Source organism: Urocitellus parryii, chromosome 1, assembly GCF_045843805.1.
Source record: "Urocitellus parryii isolate mUroPar1 chromosome 1, mUroPar1.hap1, whole genome shotgun sequence".
NCBI classification, from domain to species: Eukaryota; Metazoa; Chordata; class Mammalia; order Rodentia; family Sciuridae; genus Urocitellus; species Urocitellus parryii.
The window spans coordinates 52,501,364-52,518,778 of NC_135531.1; positions in this window are offsets into that span (position 1 = coordinate 52,501,364).

The window sequence follows — 17,415 nt, forward strand, 5'->3', positions numbered from 1 at the left end:
TCTTAAAGAAATAACATATAATATTGCAAAATAACAGTTGTTGTTTAACCATAGTTGTATAATGCTTAATTCCTTCAAGATTACTTGCTCAAAAAACTTACATATATAACCAACATACACAGACCTTCTTTATCACTTACTCAAACCTATATAGCCAACGTACACAGATCTTCTTTATCACTTGCTTAAACCCTCTTATTTACTTAATCACATAGACTCTCTTATCCAGAAACACATATTCCTTCTATTAAATCCATACCTAGAACCTTCTAATTTCTCTTTCCCATCTGTTAACTCCTTCTTTATTCACACTTTGAAACAATCCTTGTAAATTTCTGAATTTAGGCAAATTATTCCATTTTAATAAGAGGTATTTTGTTATTTGCAGTACACAATTAATCACATCTGTTTACCATTTCATGAAAACATTAACAATGTTTAAGTATATAGAATTATACTGTTGTAAGGACGGACAAGGCAAGGCACCTAAGATAGCAGCGAATATAGGGAAACAGATTTATTCGGTTGCAGCCAGATTCAGAGCACACAGCTTCTGTAATCAATCCCCTGAACCCCAAGTTTAGGTAGTTTCAGAATTTTGCACCCAGCATGTAAGAGGAGGGGCTCAGAAGTTCACAAATAGCAGTTTTTTTTTTTTTTTTTTTTTGGTGTGTGTGTGTGTGTTCTGGGCAAGTTAACCCTTCAAGGACACCTGGGAAGGGGAGAGCTTCTTTTTCTCTTTCTTTCCTCCCCCTGCCAGCTGTTACCATGGAGCCCTAGAAATGTAGTCAGCACTATGAAGCCCCAGCTCAAGGCCAGAGGCCTTGTTTACATATTTTTGTGAAAAACTAGTAAGGGGGTGTCCAGCACCTGGAGCGCTGATTTTTTCAGACAGTGGGCAAGTAAAACAGGGCAACACGAAAAGAGGAAGTTTATCTACATTAAACTTTTTTGTAGAGATTCTGAAAGTCCTAAAATCAGCCATGGTGAAGATTTCTGGAGAGGGTCAGTTAAGACTTTTCTGTGGACCTGGGTTGGGAGGGGGAAGACAGGAAGGCGGGCCTGAGAGCAGCTCCGGTGGATCTGAGAATGAGGAAGGAGATGTAAAAGAATAGGATTTTCCCTAGCAAGGAAAACTTGAGCAGCAGAACAGGTAGAGCAGAGGGGAAGATGGGAGTGAATATCCCCAAAAGCCTATAAGGGACTTTAATCCCTAGTAACCTGTTTTCAGTGATGACAAAGCAACTTTAAAGGCCATTTTCATCAGATCTTAGATAGGGGTCTGAGGACTCTCCTCAGCTAGTTTGAGCTTTGGGTTAATTGGTAAGAGGACATGGTGGGACCAGGTGTGGGCGCTGACAGGAAAAGAGAGGAGGAGTGGGTAGAGGGATACCTCAGTACCTGCTACCTCAGCAAGGGGGCAACAGTTTGAGGAAGGGTGGTGGTGTATGTTTTTGATCTAGTAATTGGAGGGGAGAAAGCAGGTTGTACAGGTAGGGGAGAGACAGTGGAGGGGCTGGGGCAGAAGGTGGAGGGCGAGGACCTATTTGAGCAGGGCGATAGGGTGGAGGTTCATCAGCAGGGTCAAAAGTTAGTGGATGAATCCAGAGGAGGAAAATATTGGGGATCTGTGGTTGTGGGGGTTGTTTGCAAGATAGAAGAATTTGTAGAGGTTTGCTAGAGGTGCAGAGAGCAGGATTGGATCGGAGCAAGAAGAAAGTGATCTTTAACCCATTTTTTTGAACGCTCACAGTAATTGTAGAGTTCCCTTAGAATGGAGGGATCCAGGGACCCAAAAGGGGGCCATCTGCTTTGGTTGTCTAAGGGATAAGTGGGCCAGGCCTGGGGGCTATATTTGATCAATTTTTTGGGTTTGATGTCTGGTGTCAAGGGGAGGGTTTTGAGGTTATCCAAGAGTCATTGTGGGGGAGAGTCGACTGGCAGAGAGGACACATTACCCATGTTGCAAATGTAGTATAAGGAGGAGGGAAGAGGACGCAAACGTAATATAGGGGAGAAGGAAGGAGACGCAAAGATAGTCTAAGAGAGAAGGAGGAAACTGATTTATTGGCAAAAGGGGCGTCCCCGCTAGAGCCAAAAATCAGGAGTGCCTTAGTGGCAGGTTCGAGCTGCAGAGATTGGTCGTCACCGAATCCTGACAGTCGAAGCTCTTGTCCTGGACAGAGCCAGAGCTCTTTTGCGTAATACTTGTTCAACTGGGAATAGATTTCAGTGGATGGTCTATGTACACACACACACACACACACACACACACACACACTACATCTATGTATCTCTGTGTGTGAGACTGTGTAGTTCTGTCTAAATACCTATCATATAGATAGATAAACAACAACAACAAAAAAATTGGGAGGTACCGGGGATTGAGCTCAGGGGCACTCAACCACAGAGCCACATCCCTAGCCTCATTTTGTATTTTATTTAGCGACAGGGTCTCACTGAGTAAAAATTTTTTAAATGTAATTGGGATTCTGTTGTACATGCTTGCACAACACCTTTCCTGTAACTACAGTCTTTGCAATTTGACTTTGCAAATCCTCTCACCAGGAGGCAGAACTGATTTCCCACCAATCTTTGCTGGCCTTTGACTTGTTCTGCCCGTGTGCTGCAGTGGAGGTGACGGTGTGCCAGTTCTGAGCCAGGCCTCCTTTCTACGTCTCTGCCATGGCTACTGGTTGAGGTTCACCCTGATGAAGAATGAGGGGAGTGGAGGTGCCTGGCTGATAGCCAACATGTCCTTAATAAGGAAAAAAGTGCAAGCTTAGTAAATGAACATATTTTAACTTGTGTTCCTTTGATTCCTAGTAAAATTGAACATTTCAAAATCTGTGTAGTATTCCATTGCTTGTTCATAACCTTTGTATAATTTTCTCTTGGAGACTCCATCTATTTGCAGAGCTTTTTCATATAGCATTATATGTGGAAAAATTTTTCTCCAGTTTATTACTTCCCTGTAGATTTTATGGAATTTATAGATCCAAAAGTTTTAGCATTTTATGCAATTAAACATGTTAGTATTTTCTTTAATTAATCATTTTCTTTGATGCAATATTAAGGAAAAAATTATCCCAAGATTATATACTTCTTAAAAACCCTATTACCTATTGGGAAACATAAATATTCAAAGGCATAATTCTCTAATTGTGAAATATGGAACTTAGTAGGTTATTAAAAAATAATTTGGATATGGAGCCAAAATCAAATAGGATACTTTCATATGTCAGTGACAGAAACAAATTAGTTAAAAATAAAGACACATTTTATTTCACATAACAAGAAATTCACAAATACCACAGTTTCCAAAATTGGTTAAGCCATTGGCTCAAAGGGCTTTTCCTCACAGACCCAGCTTTTTTCCATCTTACCACAATGCCATCCTTGGGGTGCTGGTTTTGTCTTCAGGTGGGTCTCTTCATGGTCACAATATGGGGCTGCTAGTGGCCAGAGATAAATCCTTGTCCTGTTCCCAAGCATTGTACCTATGCTCCTCCCCTCAGTATAAGTCAGTCATGTAAGGTCATGTGCTCACCCTTACACGGGAAACACTGGCTGAGAGAATACCAGTTGAAGGTTACCTTAGATCAATCAGGACTCCATCTGGGAATCAGAAACTGGATAACTAAATATCTAACATAATTGAGGTTCGGAAAGGGGAAAGAGAATAGGGGGAATGGATATTGGACAGATCACCACCAGTGTTTGCTCCGGGCCCTTCTATGTATACCTTGCACTGGATGCCATTTTCCAGTTTGTGGTATTAAGAAATTATAGCCATTTCCCAGTCAAAATCATTGATGGGCTTTGGATTCCAGACCATGCTATTCATCATCTGTGCATTTGTTTCAGGTTTTTTAACTCTTCAAGTTTCAGTTTCCTCATACATAAAATGGGAATCACATCTTACTTGGTGCCTAGTAGATCTTCAATAAATTAACACTTATTTCTCATTAGAATAATAATAGATAAATCGGTGGATAATTCCAATTTCCTTAGCTCTATATTTCCCGACATTTGGGTCAATTTGTGATTATTACGTTTATATTATTTGCTTTGAGGCCAGTTTTGAGCACTAAGCTAATTTTTCAATCACACTTGGGCTTGTCTTTCCTCAGCCCACTATTTCTATTTCTCTTGTTCTCTTATGGATTTGGGTGCTGTCTGCACTTCATATGTGAGTGACATTGACTCTCCCAGTGAGCTGTGTCTGACTTCAAGTTTTCAGGGTTGGTATTTACAGGTGGACAATTCTGCCCATGGAGAGGTGGCTGTCTCTCCACCATGTTTTAAGTCATCATTGTTTTAACAATAAAACCAGCCTCCCTTTCCCGTGTGGAATTATATATGTGAGCAGAGTTCTTTAGTTCACATCACCTCATGCTTCTCAAGCGAAGCTGAGTTTTGAGGCATTACCTGTTTGTGTGTATGCGCACGCGCGTGTTTTTCCCCAGCGTGACACAAGGCAATCTGTCATCCTGGCAATGAAGAATGAGTCTCCTAGACAGCAGGACTGAGAAGCAGAAAGTCTCCTTGTGCTGTCATTCTGGGCTGATGACCTGGGGCTCCCTCACACGTCAAAACAGTCAGCGCTGACACTGGGGTCATGACCCAGTGAAGTGTTTCTGCAGCCGGCAGCAACGATGAGCTGGTCTGGAGTTGAGGCATGACTCTGTTTTTCCTTTCACAGGGAGCGACTCCTCTCCATGTACCAAAACCATACATGAGCCATCTGGAGCTCCTTAACCCCTCCCCCCAACATGGCACACAGGAGGAAGATACAGTGATTCTTACCTTTACACAAAGGCAGCCTGTCCCTCCAATATTTCCAGAGGCACTGGGATCTTTCTTCTTCCCCTCCCTGTGCTTTCTGTTTCTTCCTCAAGTGTCCATGAGGCTAGAGGACTGGAAGGTGGTATAGACTACAGATTAAGCCTACTGGCTGAAATCAGCCTACCGAGGTGACTAGCTGTAGGGCCTTGTGTGAGCTAACATCTCTGAGCTTCAGTTTTTTTCCTATCAATGTAAAAAAAGTGAACCATAGCACCACCGAGGGTGTCTGTGAAGGGAAGGTGTATAATTTTTATTAGTACTCCTGTATAATTTTTATTAGTACTCAAATACTTGTATAAATACAAGTGATGTATTGAGAAGGGTTAAGAATTTTTTTCTAAATCCCAATAAAAGCAATTTATGGAAGGAGAGAGCTTCGGGCAGGTCTGGTTGATGGGTGGGAGGAAAGCACTTAGTCTTCTCTGAGTCTGCTGGGTGACCTAATCAAATGGTGGTGTGGATCTTGTTACCGCCACACTGATCATTATGATGCAGTGAAACTGGGACGGCCTGTGGCCTGCACAATAGACCTCAGTGTTTGGGCTCTGGGATGGAATTACTTGGTGGAAGTCATGCTTTTGTCTCTGAAGTGTTCAGAGAGTCTTTAGATTGGCTGGCTTTTATTCTGCTTGTCTTTATAGACTGCTTAACTCTGAGAGGACCTAACAGAGGTGCAAGACCTGAGTGTGTGTGTGTGTGTGTTCACACACATGGGTTATCTAGTCTGGTGTTGGTAAGGGGCTCCATCCAGCATGGAGTCCAGCCTTCTACTTCTGTGTGTGGTCAGAAGGACATAGATCAGCAGCTATGTTGAAAATATGGCTCCACATGGGCTACGAGAATGTGCATAAAGGAAGAAGGTGTTTACCTGCTGCATGGCACTCAGAGGCTGTAGCTCTCTTGTCAAGGTCAGGTTCTCCTTCCTCCTCCCCATAACTCCAGGTCCTAACCACTGACAGGGCTGTGCTCTGCCTCAGCACTGCAGACCCACGACTTGAGTGGGAGCCATGGAAGGCTTTGTGTGTGGGGAAACATCTCAGGCTGCTGGGGCTGAAGGCTCTGGTCTTCTAGAGCAGTGTTTGCTGATTGCCATGTGGCTGTGAGCCTCCTGGGAAGCTTGTTAGGAGGCAGGGTCTGCTTCAGGATCCAAGCTCCTGGATGGTTCCCTGTTGCTGGTCCCGGGCCACAGGTGCAATAGGAGAGTCTAGGGCAGAGAGTCTCAAGGCGTGGTCCACCCATCATCATCACTATCAACTCCTGGGAACTGGCTAGGAATGCAAATTCTTGGGTCTGATACCAGATGTAATTTGACAGGAGCTGCAGAGGTGGGCCCAGCAAATCTGTATTTCAACAAGTTTTTCCCACCCCATGATTCTGATGTTTATTCAGGTTTAAGAACAGCTGGTCTGAGGAACAGGCCTAATTTACCATCCAGATGTCACCCACATCCTCTTTCTCAGAAATGACAGAGGGAAATCTGTAGAATATTCATGTATTTGTATTTGAATAGAAGGTTCCTGGAGCAAATCACAGTGTAGCACATTTTGACATCAGCTGTTCACACCTGGCTGTTTTCACTTGGTGAACAGCTGTGATAAAAGAAGAGGCCACAAAAAGTTTTTTTTTTTAATTACAAAAGAAGTTCATGTTTAAAAATTCACACAAGACTGAATATCCTCAAGTAAGACATAGTGAAGTTTCCCCCTCCCTCCTTCTCTCCCCATTTCCTGTGGGAAGTAACCATTGCTTATGATTTGACATGTAATATCAGAGCTTTTCTTTGAACAATTAAGAGTTTAGAAAAGTATACTGTATGGAATCCATTTTAAAAAATAAAAATCATATTGCCTTACATTATTTGTGATATACTAAGATATCCATCCATCTATCCATCGACATCCCATCCATCTGTCCTAGCAGAACTCATAGAACCTTTATAATCTCCTGCGTGTTATGAACATCTTATATTCTAGTATTGGGTCTTTGTCCCCCTCCTGAAACAGAAGCCCCCAATCCCTGAGAATTTCCTGGGGCACAGAAGCATCTTTTGTTCTGATGAGGTGATTCTTGGTGGGTTCCTTAATGGGGGTTGGTCCCCAGAAAGATCAAGCCATGGTTTGAAGCCTGAATATTTCAGACTCATCCTCCAGCCTCTGGGAAGGGAAGAGAGCTGGAGACTGAGTTAATAGTTGATCATGTCTATGTGAAGGGGCCTCTGGCAAAATCCCTAAAGTACAGGGTTCAGAAAGCTTCCATGTTGGTGAGTACATCCACAAGCTAGAGCGTGGTGCACCCAGCTCCCTAGGGGCAGGAGCTTCTGGGACAGGGACTCTGACTTCTCCCCATGCATCTCTTCTTCTGACTGTGCGGCTGTATGCTGAATCATATCCTTTATGATAAACCAAAAAATGTGTTTTCCTGGCTTCTGTGAATTATTATGGCAAAATACTGATCATGAGGAGGAGTCAGGGGGACTCCCCATTTGTAGCCAAGTTAGACAGATGTATGGGTAACCTGGGGACCCACTGCTCTTGATCGTGGCCTGGAGTGGGGGAATCTTACAGGACTGAGCTTGCGGGATCTGCACTAACTCCAAGTAGTTGGTGTTATGATTGAATGATGGCTGCCTGGTTGGCATGTAGAATGGGTCAGCGTGGGGGAAACTCCACCCACTTGGAATCAGAAGTGAAGTGAGAGTAAAGAAAAGCGAGGTTTTCCTTTTCAATACCATCCTCCCATCTGGCAATGGGGCTTTACTTCCCTCCACAGGTATGCGGACATTTCTGAAAGCCTCAAGGCCTTGGGGACCTAGCTCTGTGTTCTCCCTGTGTTTGTGTGGCGTACTGGCAGGGCCGTTCCCCACAGTGTGCTCCCAGCAGGGACGGAACCCAGCCCGCCCTCCTGTATTAGTGGGGCTGTAATCCCCCCACCAAGCCTCTCGGGCAGAAGGGTGACTCTGGCGAAGCATGTGTCTCTCCCCCTGCTTCTGTTCAAACCTGTTTCAACGTCTAGCTTGTCCCTGCATTCCATTTGGGAAAAGGCAAGCTGTTTCCTCCTTTTTCTGTGTGAGGGAACCAGTCAGTGGTCATTTCTTATCTTTTCCAGATCATGAAACTGATGATCTGAGTTGGCCAGTGAGGCATCTAATCAAGGAGCCATGACAGTCCAGGTTCAGGTCCAGATCGCAGAGATTGCTCTAACTTGAACCTACAGGCTTGAATACACTTTGTTGGGCAGGCCAGAGAAGAAGTTTCTAGCCCCACCCAGAACCACACTGCAGAATTGGACCACCAGGGGCTGGCTGCCCCATTGGCGACTCAGGAAAGCCCAGGGTAGAGGTCCTTTAGGGTGGAAGGCTATTATTTAATATCAAGGTCACTTTGGTATCTAGTTCTGGCCAGAAGATGTTCCTACTGAGCCTTTTGTGAAGGACAAACTAAAGGACACATCAGCTGTAGGGCCACCTGCAACAGTCAAGCCAGCAACACGTGCCCACAGGAAAGCCACCTCGCCTGGACTTGCAGAGTTGTGTATTGTGTCTGGTGAATCCAAGTCACAGGCAGAGTCTGAATTCTAAGGGGGTCAGCATGGTTTCCATGGGTTCGGCTCTGTCTACCCCAGAGCAACAGAGAAAACGGGGATGATACTATATTGGCTAAATAGTCCTCAATAGTTTTATCATAATTCCACAGCCACAGTGTTCTTAGGCCTTTTGTATTTAAATGCTTCTAGAACTTGGTGTTTAAACACATCTGTGTTATTTCTTGAATTCAGAAGTTTACCAGGCTTTGTGAAAAGGAATATGTCCTTTTGTTTGTCCTTCACAAAAAGCTCAGTAGGGACATCTCCTGGCCAGAACTAGACACTGAAGCCAGAATTAGACAGGCAGTCAGTGTAGACAGGTAAATTGAGTCAGGTCGGATCTAGGAGGCCAATTTTGAGTGAGTCTGGGAAGTGGGAGACTGTCCCTGAGGGATCTTATCAAGAACCGGCCCCTGCTCCAACCTGTTGTCAAAGTAACCAGTCCCAGGAAAATCTCTGCCCTACAAGGAGCAATAAGGTTGTTAGGGTGTTTTTCCTCTACTCCATCCTGCCCTTCCCCCTTCAGCCTACCTATTTCCCACCTTTTGGCCATCCCACCAAGCATTCCTGGGCCTAGTCATGTCCACAGGCAGGAGAAAGATAAGGGGGAAAGGAGGAGATCAAAGGAAGCCTAGGACATATAAAAAGGGCAGAACACCTGGCTTCTTGGGATACCAGAATACCAGCTATGCCCCCTTCTCCCTTGCGGGAGAAGTCTGTGTTACCCCTTTTAAAATAAGCCCTGCTTCATATGCTTGCCACGGCGTGCTTCTCTAATGTTCAAACTTCAATCTTGAAAATAAAAAAATAGCCTTCCACTCTAAGTGACCTACAGTCTACTTGGGATTCACAGGAGCCGCCGGATAATAGTAACCATCACTACTGAGCAACTGTTATGTACAATTTAGTGACAACTCTGTACGTATCATCTCATTTGTGCCTCAAAACAACTTTGCCAAATAAGGATTATTTATCCTTTTCACAGGTGAACAATCTGAATTTTATTTATTTATTTATTATTATGTTTTTGGTACTGGGGATTTAACCCCAGGGCACTTAACCACTGAGCCACATCCCTAACCTTTTTTTTTTTTTTGTATTTTATTTAGAGACAGAGTCTCCCTGAGTTGCTTAGGGCCTCACTACGTTGCTGAGCCTGGGTTTGAACCTTCTATCGTCCTGCCTCAGCCTCCTGAGCCACTGGGATTACAGGCATGCACCACTGCACCATTTAGCAATCTGAATTTTAAAGAGTTGGTAATTTGCCCATTGTCACAAATAGCACATGGCAGGGCTAGAATTTGAACCTGGAATTGGACAAATTCAATGTTGATTCTTTTTATTTCGTTGTTTCCTGTAATTGCCTAAGATTTAAGACACAATTACCCATCAGCCTAACTACGTTTTTTACAGATTTAAATCAGAGATTGGCAAATTATGGAATGTGGGTCAAATCCAGTCTGTCATCTGTGTTTTTGAAGTTGAAGTTTTATGGAATGCAGATAGCTGCCTGCTTTTCTATGTGTCTATGTCTATGGCTGCTTTTGTGCTTCCAAAGACAAGGCTGAGTCGTTGAGACCAAATGGCCTGCAAACCATGACAGACTCAACAGCTGGCTTTTTACAGAGTTTGCTCTGATATAAGCAATTTCAAATGGGCTTCTCTTCATCTCTTCATCTTCCTAGTAAAGGCATAACAAACTCATCATTAGAGGATTTACCATTTCATTGTGTGTTTGTAAGTTATCCCAAGCGTGTGATTATATGAAGCAGGGAAGTCTTCAGTGCAAAGTGCATCTCTGGTAAATGTGTGCTGAGGACAAGCTCTGTGACCTTGGAGAAATTGCTTCATCTGCCTATTTCTATTTGTTCTTATTTATTCAGTCATTAATTAAAACTTTTTTTCCCTTTCTGGTACTGGGGATCAAACCCAGTGTTCTCTAACATTGAGCTATATCCTCCACCCTTTGCTTGTTTATTTATTTATTTGGTTCTGGGGATTTAACCCAGGGGAGTTTAACCACTGAGCCACATCTCCAGCCCCTGCCCACCTTTTTTTAAAAATTTTGGGACAGGGTCTCACTAAGTTGCTTAGGACCTTGCTAAGTTGCTAAGGCTGGCTTTGAATTTGTGATTCTCTTGCCTCAGCCTCCAAAAAATTTCTAGGACTACAGGTGTGTGCCATCATGCCCAGCTCCCAGCCCTTTTTATTTTTATGTTTATTTTGACACAGAATTTGGATAAGTTGCCCAAGCTGCCCTTAATTTGTAATCCTCCTGCCTGGGATTACAGGTGAGTGCTACTGCACCCAGCTAATTAAAACTATTTGTCGAGCCGGCTGCCGTGGTGTATGTCTGTAATCCCAGGGGCTCAGGAGGCTGAGGCAGGAGGATCCCAAGTTCAAAGCCAGCCTCAGCAAAAGTGAGGTGCTAAGCAACTCAGTGAGACCTTTCACCAGATGGAGGTAGACACAGAAGTAAAAGTCTATAAAATGAAGATGACAATAGTGTCATGATGAAATAGAAAACAAGAAAGAGGCACAGGACATTTCAAGGCAGGGGGAGATGGTGTGTGAGGGGTTCTTCAGTTTTAACTAAGGTGCTTACAGAGCCTCAAGGAAAAGGTGATATTTGAGTGAAGACTGAAAGGAAGAAAAAAGAGGAAGTAGAAATTTGGAAGGAAGAACTTTCCAGTTGAGATGTGAGAAAGAACAAGACCTGAGGCAAAATATATGTCTGGCATGGTGGGGAGCAGCAAGGAGGCTAGAGGGATTCGGGGCAGAAGAAACACAGAAGATCTAATGAGAGGCAGGTCCAAGGAGTGCTGGGAGGCCAGCAAATATGAGGTTCTAGGAGTTATTATAAAGCCAAGGGAGAGCTTTTGAAGAAAGAAGGACATAACTGGACTTGTATTTTCTTTTCTTTTTTAAAAATATTTTTAGATACAGATGCACATGATGTACGATATTTTTATATTTATTTATTTTTATGTGGTGCTGAGGACCGAACCCAGTGCCTCACACATGATGGGCATGTGCTCTGCCACTGAGCCACAGCCCCAGACCTGGACTTATATATTCAATGGTCCACTTGGTACTGTGTTGAAAAGAGCCTTGGCCTGCGTGGAGGGGAGGCAGGTTGCAGCCATGCAAGCATCTGGGAGGCCACTGCAATAATCTAGGGGTGGTTTACAGCAGGTGGTTGTGGTGAGTTGGTAAGATATGGTTAGAGACTGCACCTTTTTTTTTGAATATTTATTTTATAGTTTTAGGTGGATGCAATATCTTTATTTTATACTTATGTGGTACTGAGGATCAAACCCAGTGCCTCATGCATACTAGGTGAGCGCTTTGCCACTGAGCCACAACCCCAGCCTGAGACCTTTTGAAGGTCTATTCAACAGGATTTCTTGATGACTGCATGTGGGGTATGAGGAAAATACAAGATTTTTGTGGATGCAACTGGAAGATTGAGGTTGCCCTTGCCTGAGATGGGAAGATAGCAGTTGGAACAGATTTTGGGGAAAGATGGAGAGTTTGATTTTAGATGTGCTAAGTTTGAGATGACTGTTGGATGAGTGAGGATGTGGAACAGGTAGTTGGAGGTGTCAGTTGGAATGCTTGCTATTGAGGCTATGGAGGGATGCTAGTACTGGCAATGGATATGGATGGGCTCAGTCTGGCTGTGACCAAGGAAGGGAGTGAGTGGCTGAAGTAGGGTGGAGGATGGGAGAAAGATCACCCATGTGGATATTAAAATCACCAAGCATTTTGATGAGAATCCTGTTGGAGAAATGGGCAATGAATCAGGAGGAAAATTCTTAGAGAAAAGAGGGAAGAGATGTTGGGCAGGGGGCTCAGTAGTTGCTGTCACAAGGTAGGCTACTGGGTGAGAGCAACTTGATGACAAGATACCAAGCCGGGGAGAGGAAGTTTAGGGAAGAGGAAAGGTCTAGAAATGGCAGTGAGGAGCAGAAGACAGCTAACCCATCTGCAGTCCAGTGGCTTAAGAGATATGAGGAAGAAAATGTCCATCTTATAGTTATTATTATTTTAGTGGTGTTGGGGATTGAACCCAGAGCCTTGTGCATTTGAGGCAAGCACTCTACCAACCAAGCTATATCCCCAGTCCCTCATCTTATTTTTTTATTCATTCTTTTTAGTTATACATGACAATAGAATTCATTTTGATATAATTAAACAAGCATGGAATAGATCTTATTCTAATTAGGACCCCATTCTTGTGGATGTACATGATGGTGAGATTCACTATTGTGTATTCATATATGCACATGGGAAAATTATTTTGGATTAATTCAACTGTCTTTCCTTTTCCTATCCATCCTCCCTTCCCCTCATTCTCCTTTGTCCAATACAAGTACATGTATTCTTCCCTAGTCCCCCACCATTGTGAATTAGCATCCACATATCAGAAAAACATTTGGCCTTTGTTTCTTTGGGATTGGCTTATTCAGTTAAGCATGATATTCTCCAGCTCCATCCATTTACTGGCAAATGTCCTCATTCACTTTTCTTTAAGGATGAGTAATATTCCATTATATATAATGGAATATTTATATATATAAATGATATAATATATATATATATATCTTTATCCATTCATCTGTTGAAGGGCACTTAGGTTGGTTCCATAGCTTAGCTATTGTAAATTGAGCTGCTATAAACCTTGATGTGGTTGTGTCTCTGTAGTATGCTGATTTTTGCATTTCTCTAATTGTTAGAGATGTTGGAGATTTTAAAATATATTTGTTTTGGTTCTTTATATATCCTGAAAATTAAAGTTCATCTTAAATGGGTTGCAGGAGAAGCATGCCCTTAGATTTTCATTTGGAGGAAGAGGTGAAGGAAATGGGCCCAGAGGAGGCGGTGAATAGAGGCAATTTGCTAAGGATGGGTTGTGTGACGGAGCAGGCACCGTGGAAGGATTTTAGAAGCTTGCAGTGAGTGATGGTGGAAGACAGGGGTCAGAAAAGGGAATATAAGGATGCTTGGAAGTCTTGGCTTGTGTGGCAGCTGAGGTAGCAGGGATAAAGGATCTGGTGATCACAAGGTAATGGGTGGTGGCCAGAGTTATGGGAGAAGGGAGAGTGAGGTGGTCTTGCTGGAGCATGCCGAATTCTGCCCCACCCCGGTTCCTGCTAACAAAAGTGCCAAGGGTAGAGGGTGCAAGGTCTTTCTTGTGGTGTATAGAGCTCCATCTCAGCTCTTGGAGTGGACGATGATTCCTCTTGACTTCTGCCAATAGAAGCACAGGGGCCACAGCAAGGCACAGAAACATAGCTTTGGAAGAGCAGAGCTTTCTGGAAGATCTCCTGTGGGCTGCCAGGGCTGCTGCGGTCAGCAGTAGGAGTTTATGGCTTCTCTTTTCAGTCTCTGTTGCTAAGATGCACCAATCAGCTTTCCATCTCTCTTGCTCTCAGTTCAGATTTGGGCTTTTGAATGGACTGGCTGACAGAGTTGGTGGTACAAACGCGTTTCCTAAGGAATCATCAATCTGGATTGTGGGGCAAAGGTGGGGGAGTTCAAAGAGACGGGAGAATAATTGTGAATTGTGTGGACACTCGCCATAGTGTCTAATTCATTAAACTTGAGCTTCTCTTCAATAAAATGGGGGTTAATGATAGACTCATCTCATTCAGTTGAGGTGACAATGACACGAGGTAACATTCAGACCACTTTGAGTAATAGTGGCTGGTATCCAGTTGTCACTTGCATACGTGTTAGCCCTTATTTTTACAATCATGAGATCTGATACTTTGTCGTCTTACGTAGCGATAGATTTGTGTGAATCATTCAGCTCAGAAGGAAACTGGAGACAGGGTGTGTGTGTGTGTATGTATGTGTGTGCCCGTGTGCGAGTGTGCATGTGTGTGCATGCTGAGCAGGATGAGGGCACTGGGTGCTGGCAAGGTCCCCAGCAGGACTCTGAGCAATGAATGCTGACATTTCAATGTGGCTTTGAAGTTCTGTACTTGGCTCTGAAGGGGACACCTTGCATTTCTATTTGTTTTTTTATTGCTTTTATTGGGACCATTCTCCTATAGAAACTTTCTTGAATATGGGGACCCCTGATGGTTTGTGACTCATTCTCAGCTAATGCCAAGGGTCTTGGTTGGCCTTTGGGCATCATCTGCTGTGGCTGCCCTTCTGCCTCCCTGGCCTTTACAGTTGACCTTGGCTAGCTGACTTTTGTCTGATTTCTTTGCTTAATCTCTGACAGGACAGATCTTGGATGTGAGCAGCGATGCATTCACCCTCTGGACAAGAATTTTAGTTCGTACTTTCATTTAGTTACTTAGAATTTATTGGCTTATGTATCTATTTGAGGGCTTGTGGATAAATGTGGGACTGATACATAGGTGTAGCCTCTATTGTGTGCTTTAAAGAGATCATAAATGTATTGATGGAAGCTGTGTGATAAGAAAAATGAGGTTTGTGCTGGAATAATCTTAGTTCCCACTGAGAAACCCCAAGGATGCCTAAAAGTACCAAGTCTGTAATGTATTATTGAAGAGGAGGCTATTCTAATTCAGATCACAGTGATTTGCAGCTACTGCAAGGTCATGGAGACCCTTTCTTTGATTGTCTCTGGATTGTCCCAGGGAGCAGAGAATGTTAAACTGTTGATATCCAATGCTGATTTTTTTTTCTGATTTCTTGCTTTATTGCTGTGGATCTTGCTGTAAAACATGGGCACAATTTGGAAGAAATAAACTGCTAGAGAATTGAAGAGCAAAACCCCAAGGCATTTTTTTGACATGAATCATAAATAAAACACAGTCTAAGTCAGAAAATATGTGACTGTCACAATTCTTTGAGTGTGTTAGTGATGACGTGATGTAATCAGCATCCTCCCATTTATCCTATCAAATGTTTGAAGACAATAGATGGGCGACTGAGGACAGGTGTCTTATAATAGATGATTTTAAAAAGTTGATATTTTTATATTTACCTTTTGTGACAGAAGTTCCTGAAGCTGAGTGAGTTTTCCTCATGTTTGTGATAAATGACAAGCTTACAATTATGTCTTATCAGCACTCTTGTTCAATTGCTATTGCTGTTGAAGGGAGCATGGAATATATTAGTTGGTCCTCTCAGACTATCATGGTGTTCTTTTACTTCATTCCCTCTGGTTTTAAAGGATTTCATGGCACAATACATACTTTATTACATTAAGTGTATTTTAAAGATGCACACTAAAATATTGCATGGTTGTTATGAAGTATTTTGATTCAATTTGCCTGATTCTTGGACCAGGACATTACTAAAAGTTATCAGTTTGAATTGAAAAGAACAGTGTTACAATTTTTTTTTTTTGTTTTTAATTCTGCTGTAATTTTTTAAAAAAAAATTTATTTGTTTTAATTAGTTATACATGGCAGTAGAATGCATTTATGCACTTTGATATATTATACATAGATGGGATATAATTTCTCATTTTTCTGAGTGTACATGTTGCAGAATCATATTGGTCATGCAATCACATGTACACATACAGTGATAATATCTGTTTCATTCTACTATCTTTCCTATCCCCACATCCTCTCCCCTACCCTCTCATCACTTCTCTTTACCTAATCTAAGGTAATGCTATTCTTCCCTAGTGCATGCTCTACCCATGCCCCCCCCCCCCCCCCGCATCCCTCCCCTGCATCCCCCCCCACTTATTGTGAATTAGCATCCACATATTAGAGAAAACATTTGGCCTTTGGTTTTGTGGGATTGGCTTATTTCGCTTAGTATGATATTCTCCAACATTTACTGGCAAATGTCATAATTTCACTCTTCTTTAAAGCTGAGTAATATTCCATTGAGTACTATTATGTAGAGAAATTCATTAGGGTAAAGGGAACATAAGCATTGAACTTTATGTAAGGAAAATATTTCAATTGTCACAGACTATAAAATGAAGTGCCATAGTCTACAATTAACCTACATTGAAAATCAATGGGCAAGTCTAGTTTATTCCCTATTCTCTGGCTCTTCATTGGGTCCTACTTTTCTGACCTGATAGGTCATCTATGCTGGTTCCTGGCGATTCAAAGAGCTCCCAGGACCTATGAAATAGCTTTCTCAGAAGCCATCAAAGAGAAGGGACAATGTTTCTACTTGCACATTTGGTGCAGCCTCCAGCCCTAGAATCTGGATGCCCTTCAGGAGTGGGCCAAGCTAGTTTTGATGTCCTTGTCAAACCTGGTGCATGTGCGGACTAGGGCTGTAGTAACCCAGGAAAGCAGCAACCACATAGCTCAGAAGAAGAAAGCAAGGACTCCAAGTGCACCTCGGAGCAATCGCTCAGCTCTTATTTGTGTGATATTTGACATTCTTTCCCCCAGAGTCAGAATCTCATAACTCCCATGGATTCCTTAGCATCTCTACAGAGAGCTTCAAGACAATTGTTTTTGTTTGTTCCAATCAGAACCTCTCACCTCCATGCCTTGTCCAGGCTCTTCCCTCTGCCTAGAATGACTTCCTCCCAGCCCTCTGGCTCCTTTCTATGTGTCTTCCAGAACTTAGCCTAGAGCTCACTTCCTTGGGCACTCTCTGAGCTCAGCCTGACTTTGGTGCTCTTTCAGCCCCCCTCCCCAACCCGTGCTTTTGCTTAGAGGAGCTCAGTCCATAGTGGAGCTTTGCTTTGTACTTACCTCTCCTACCAGGCTATACACTGTTTTCATCATCCTTTTAAAAATTGCTTCTATTTGGCATTTAACACTCAATTCATCTTTATTTGATGTAAAGTGTGAGGTAGGGATTTAACTTTATTATCCTGACATTATCTACAGAAGGATCCTTACCTTAAACTTTTCCTTAGCTGCACTGAGAAGATCACAACACACTCATTCAACGTGTATTGAGGAACCACATTGCTTGATGCTTCTGGAGATGCAGAAATTAAAAAGACATCATTCCTCATTTTTTTAAATATTTTTTTAGTAGTAGATGTACACAATACCTTCATTTTTATTT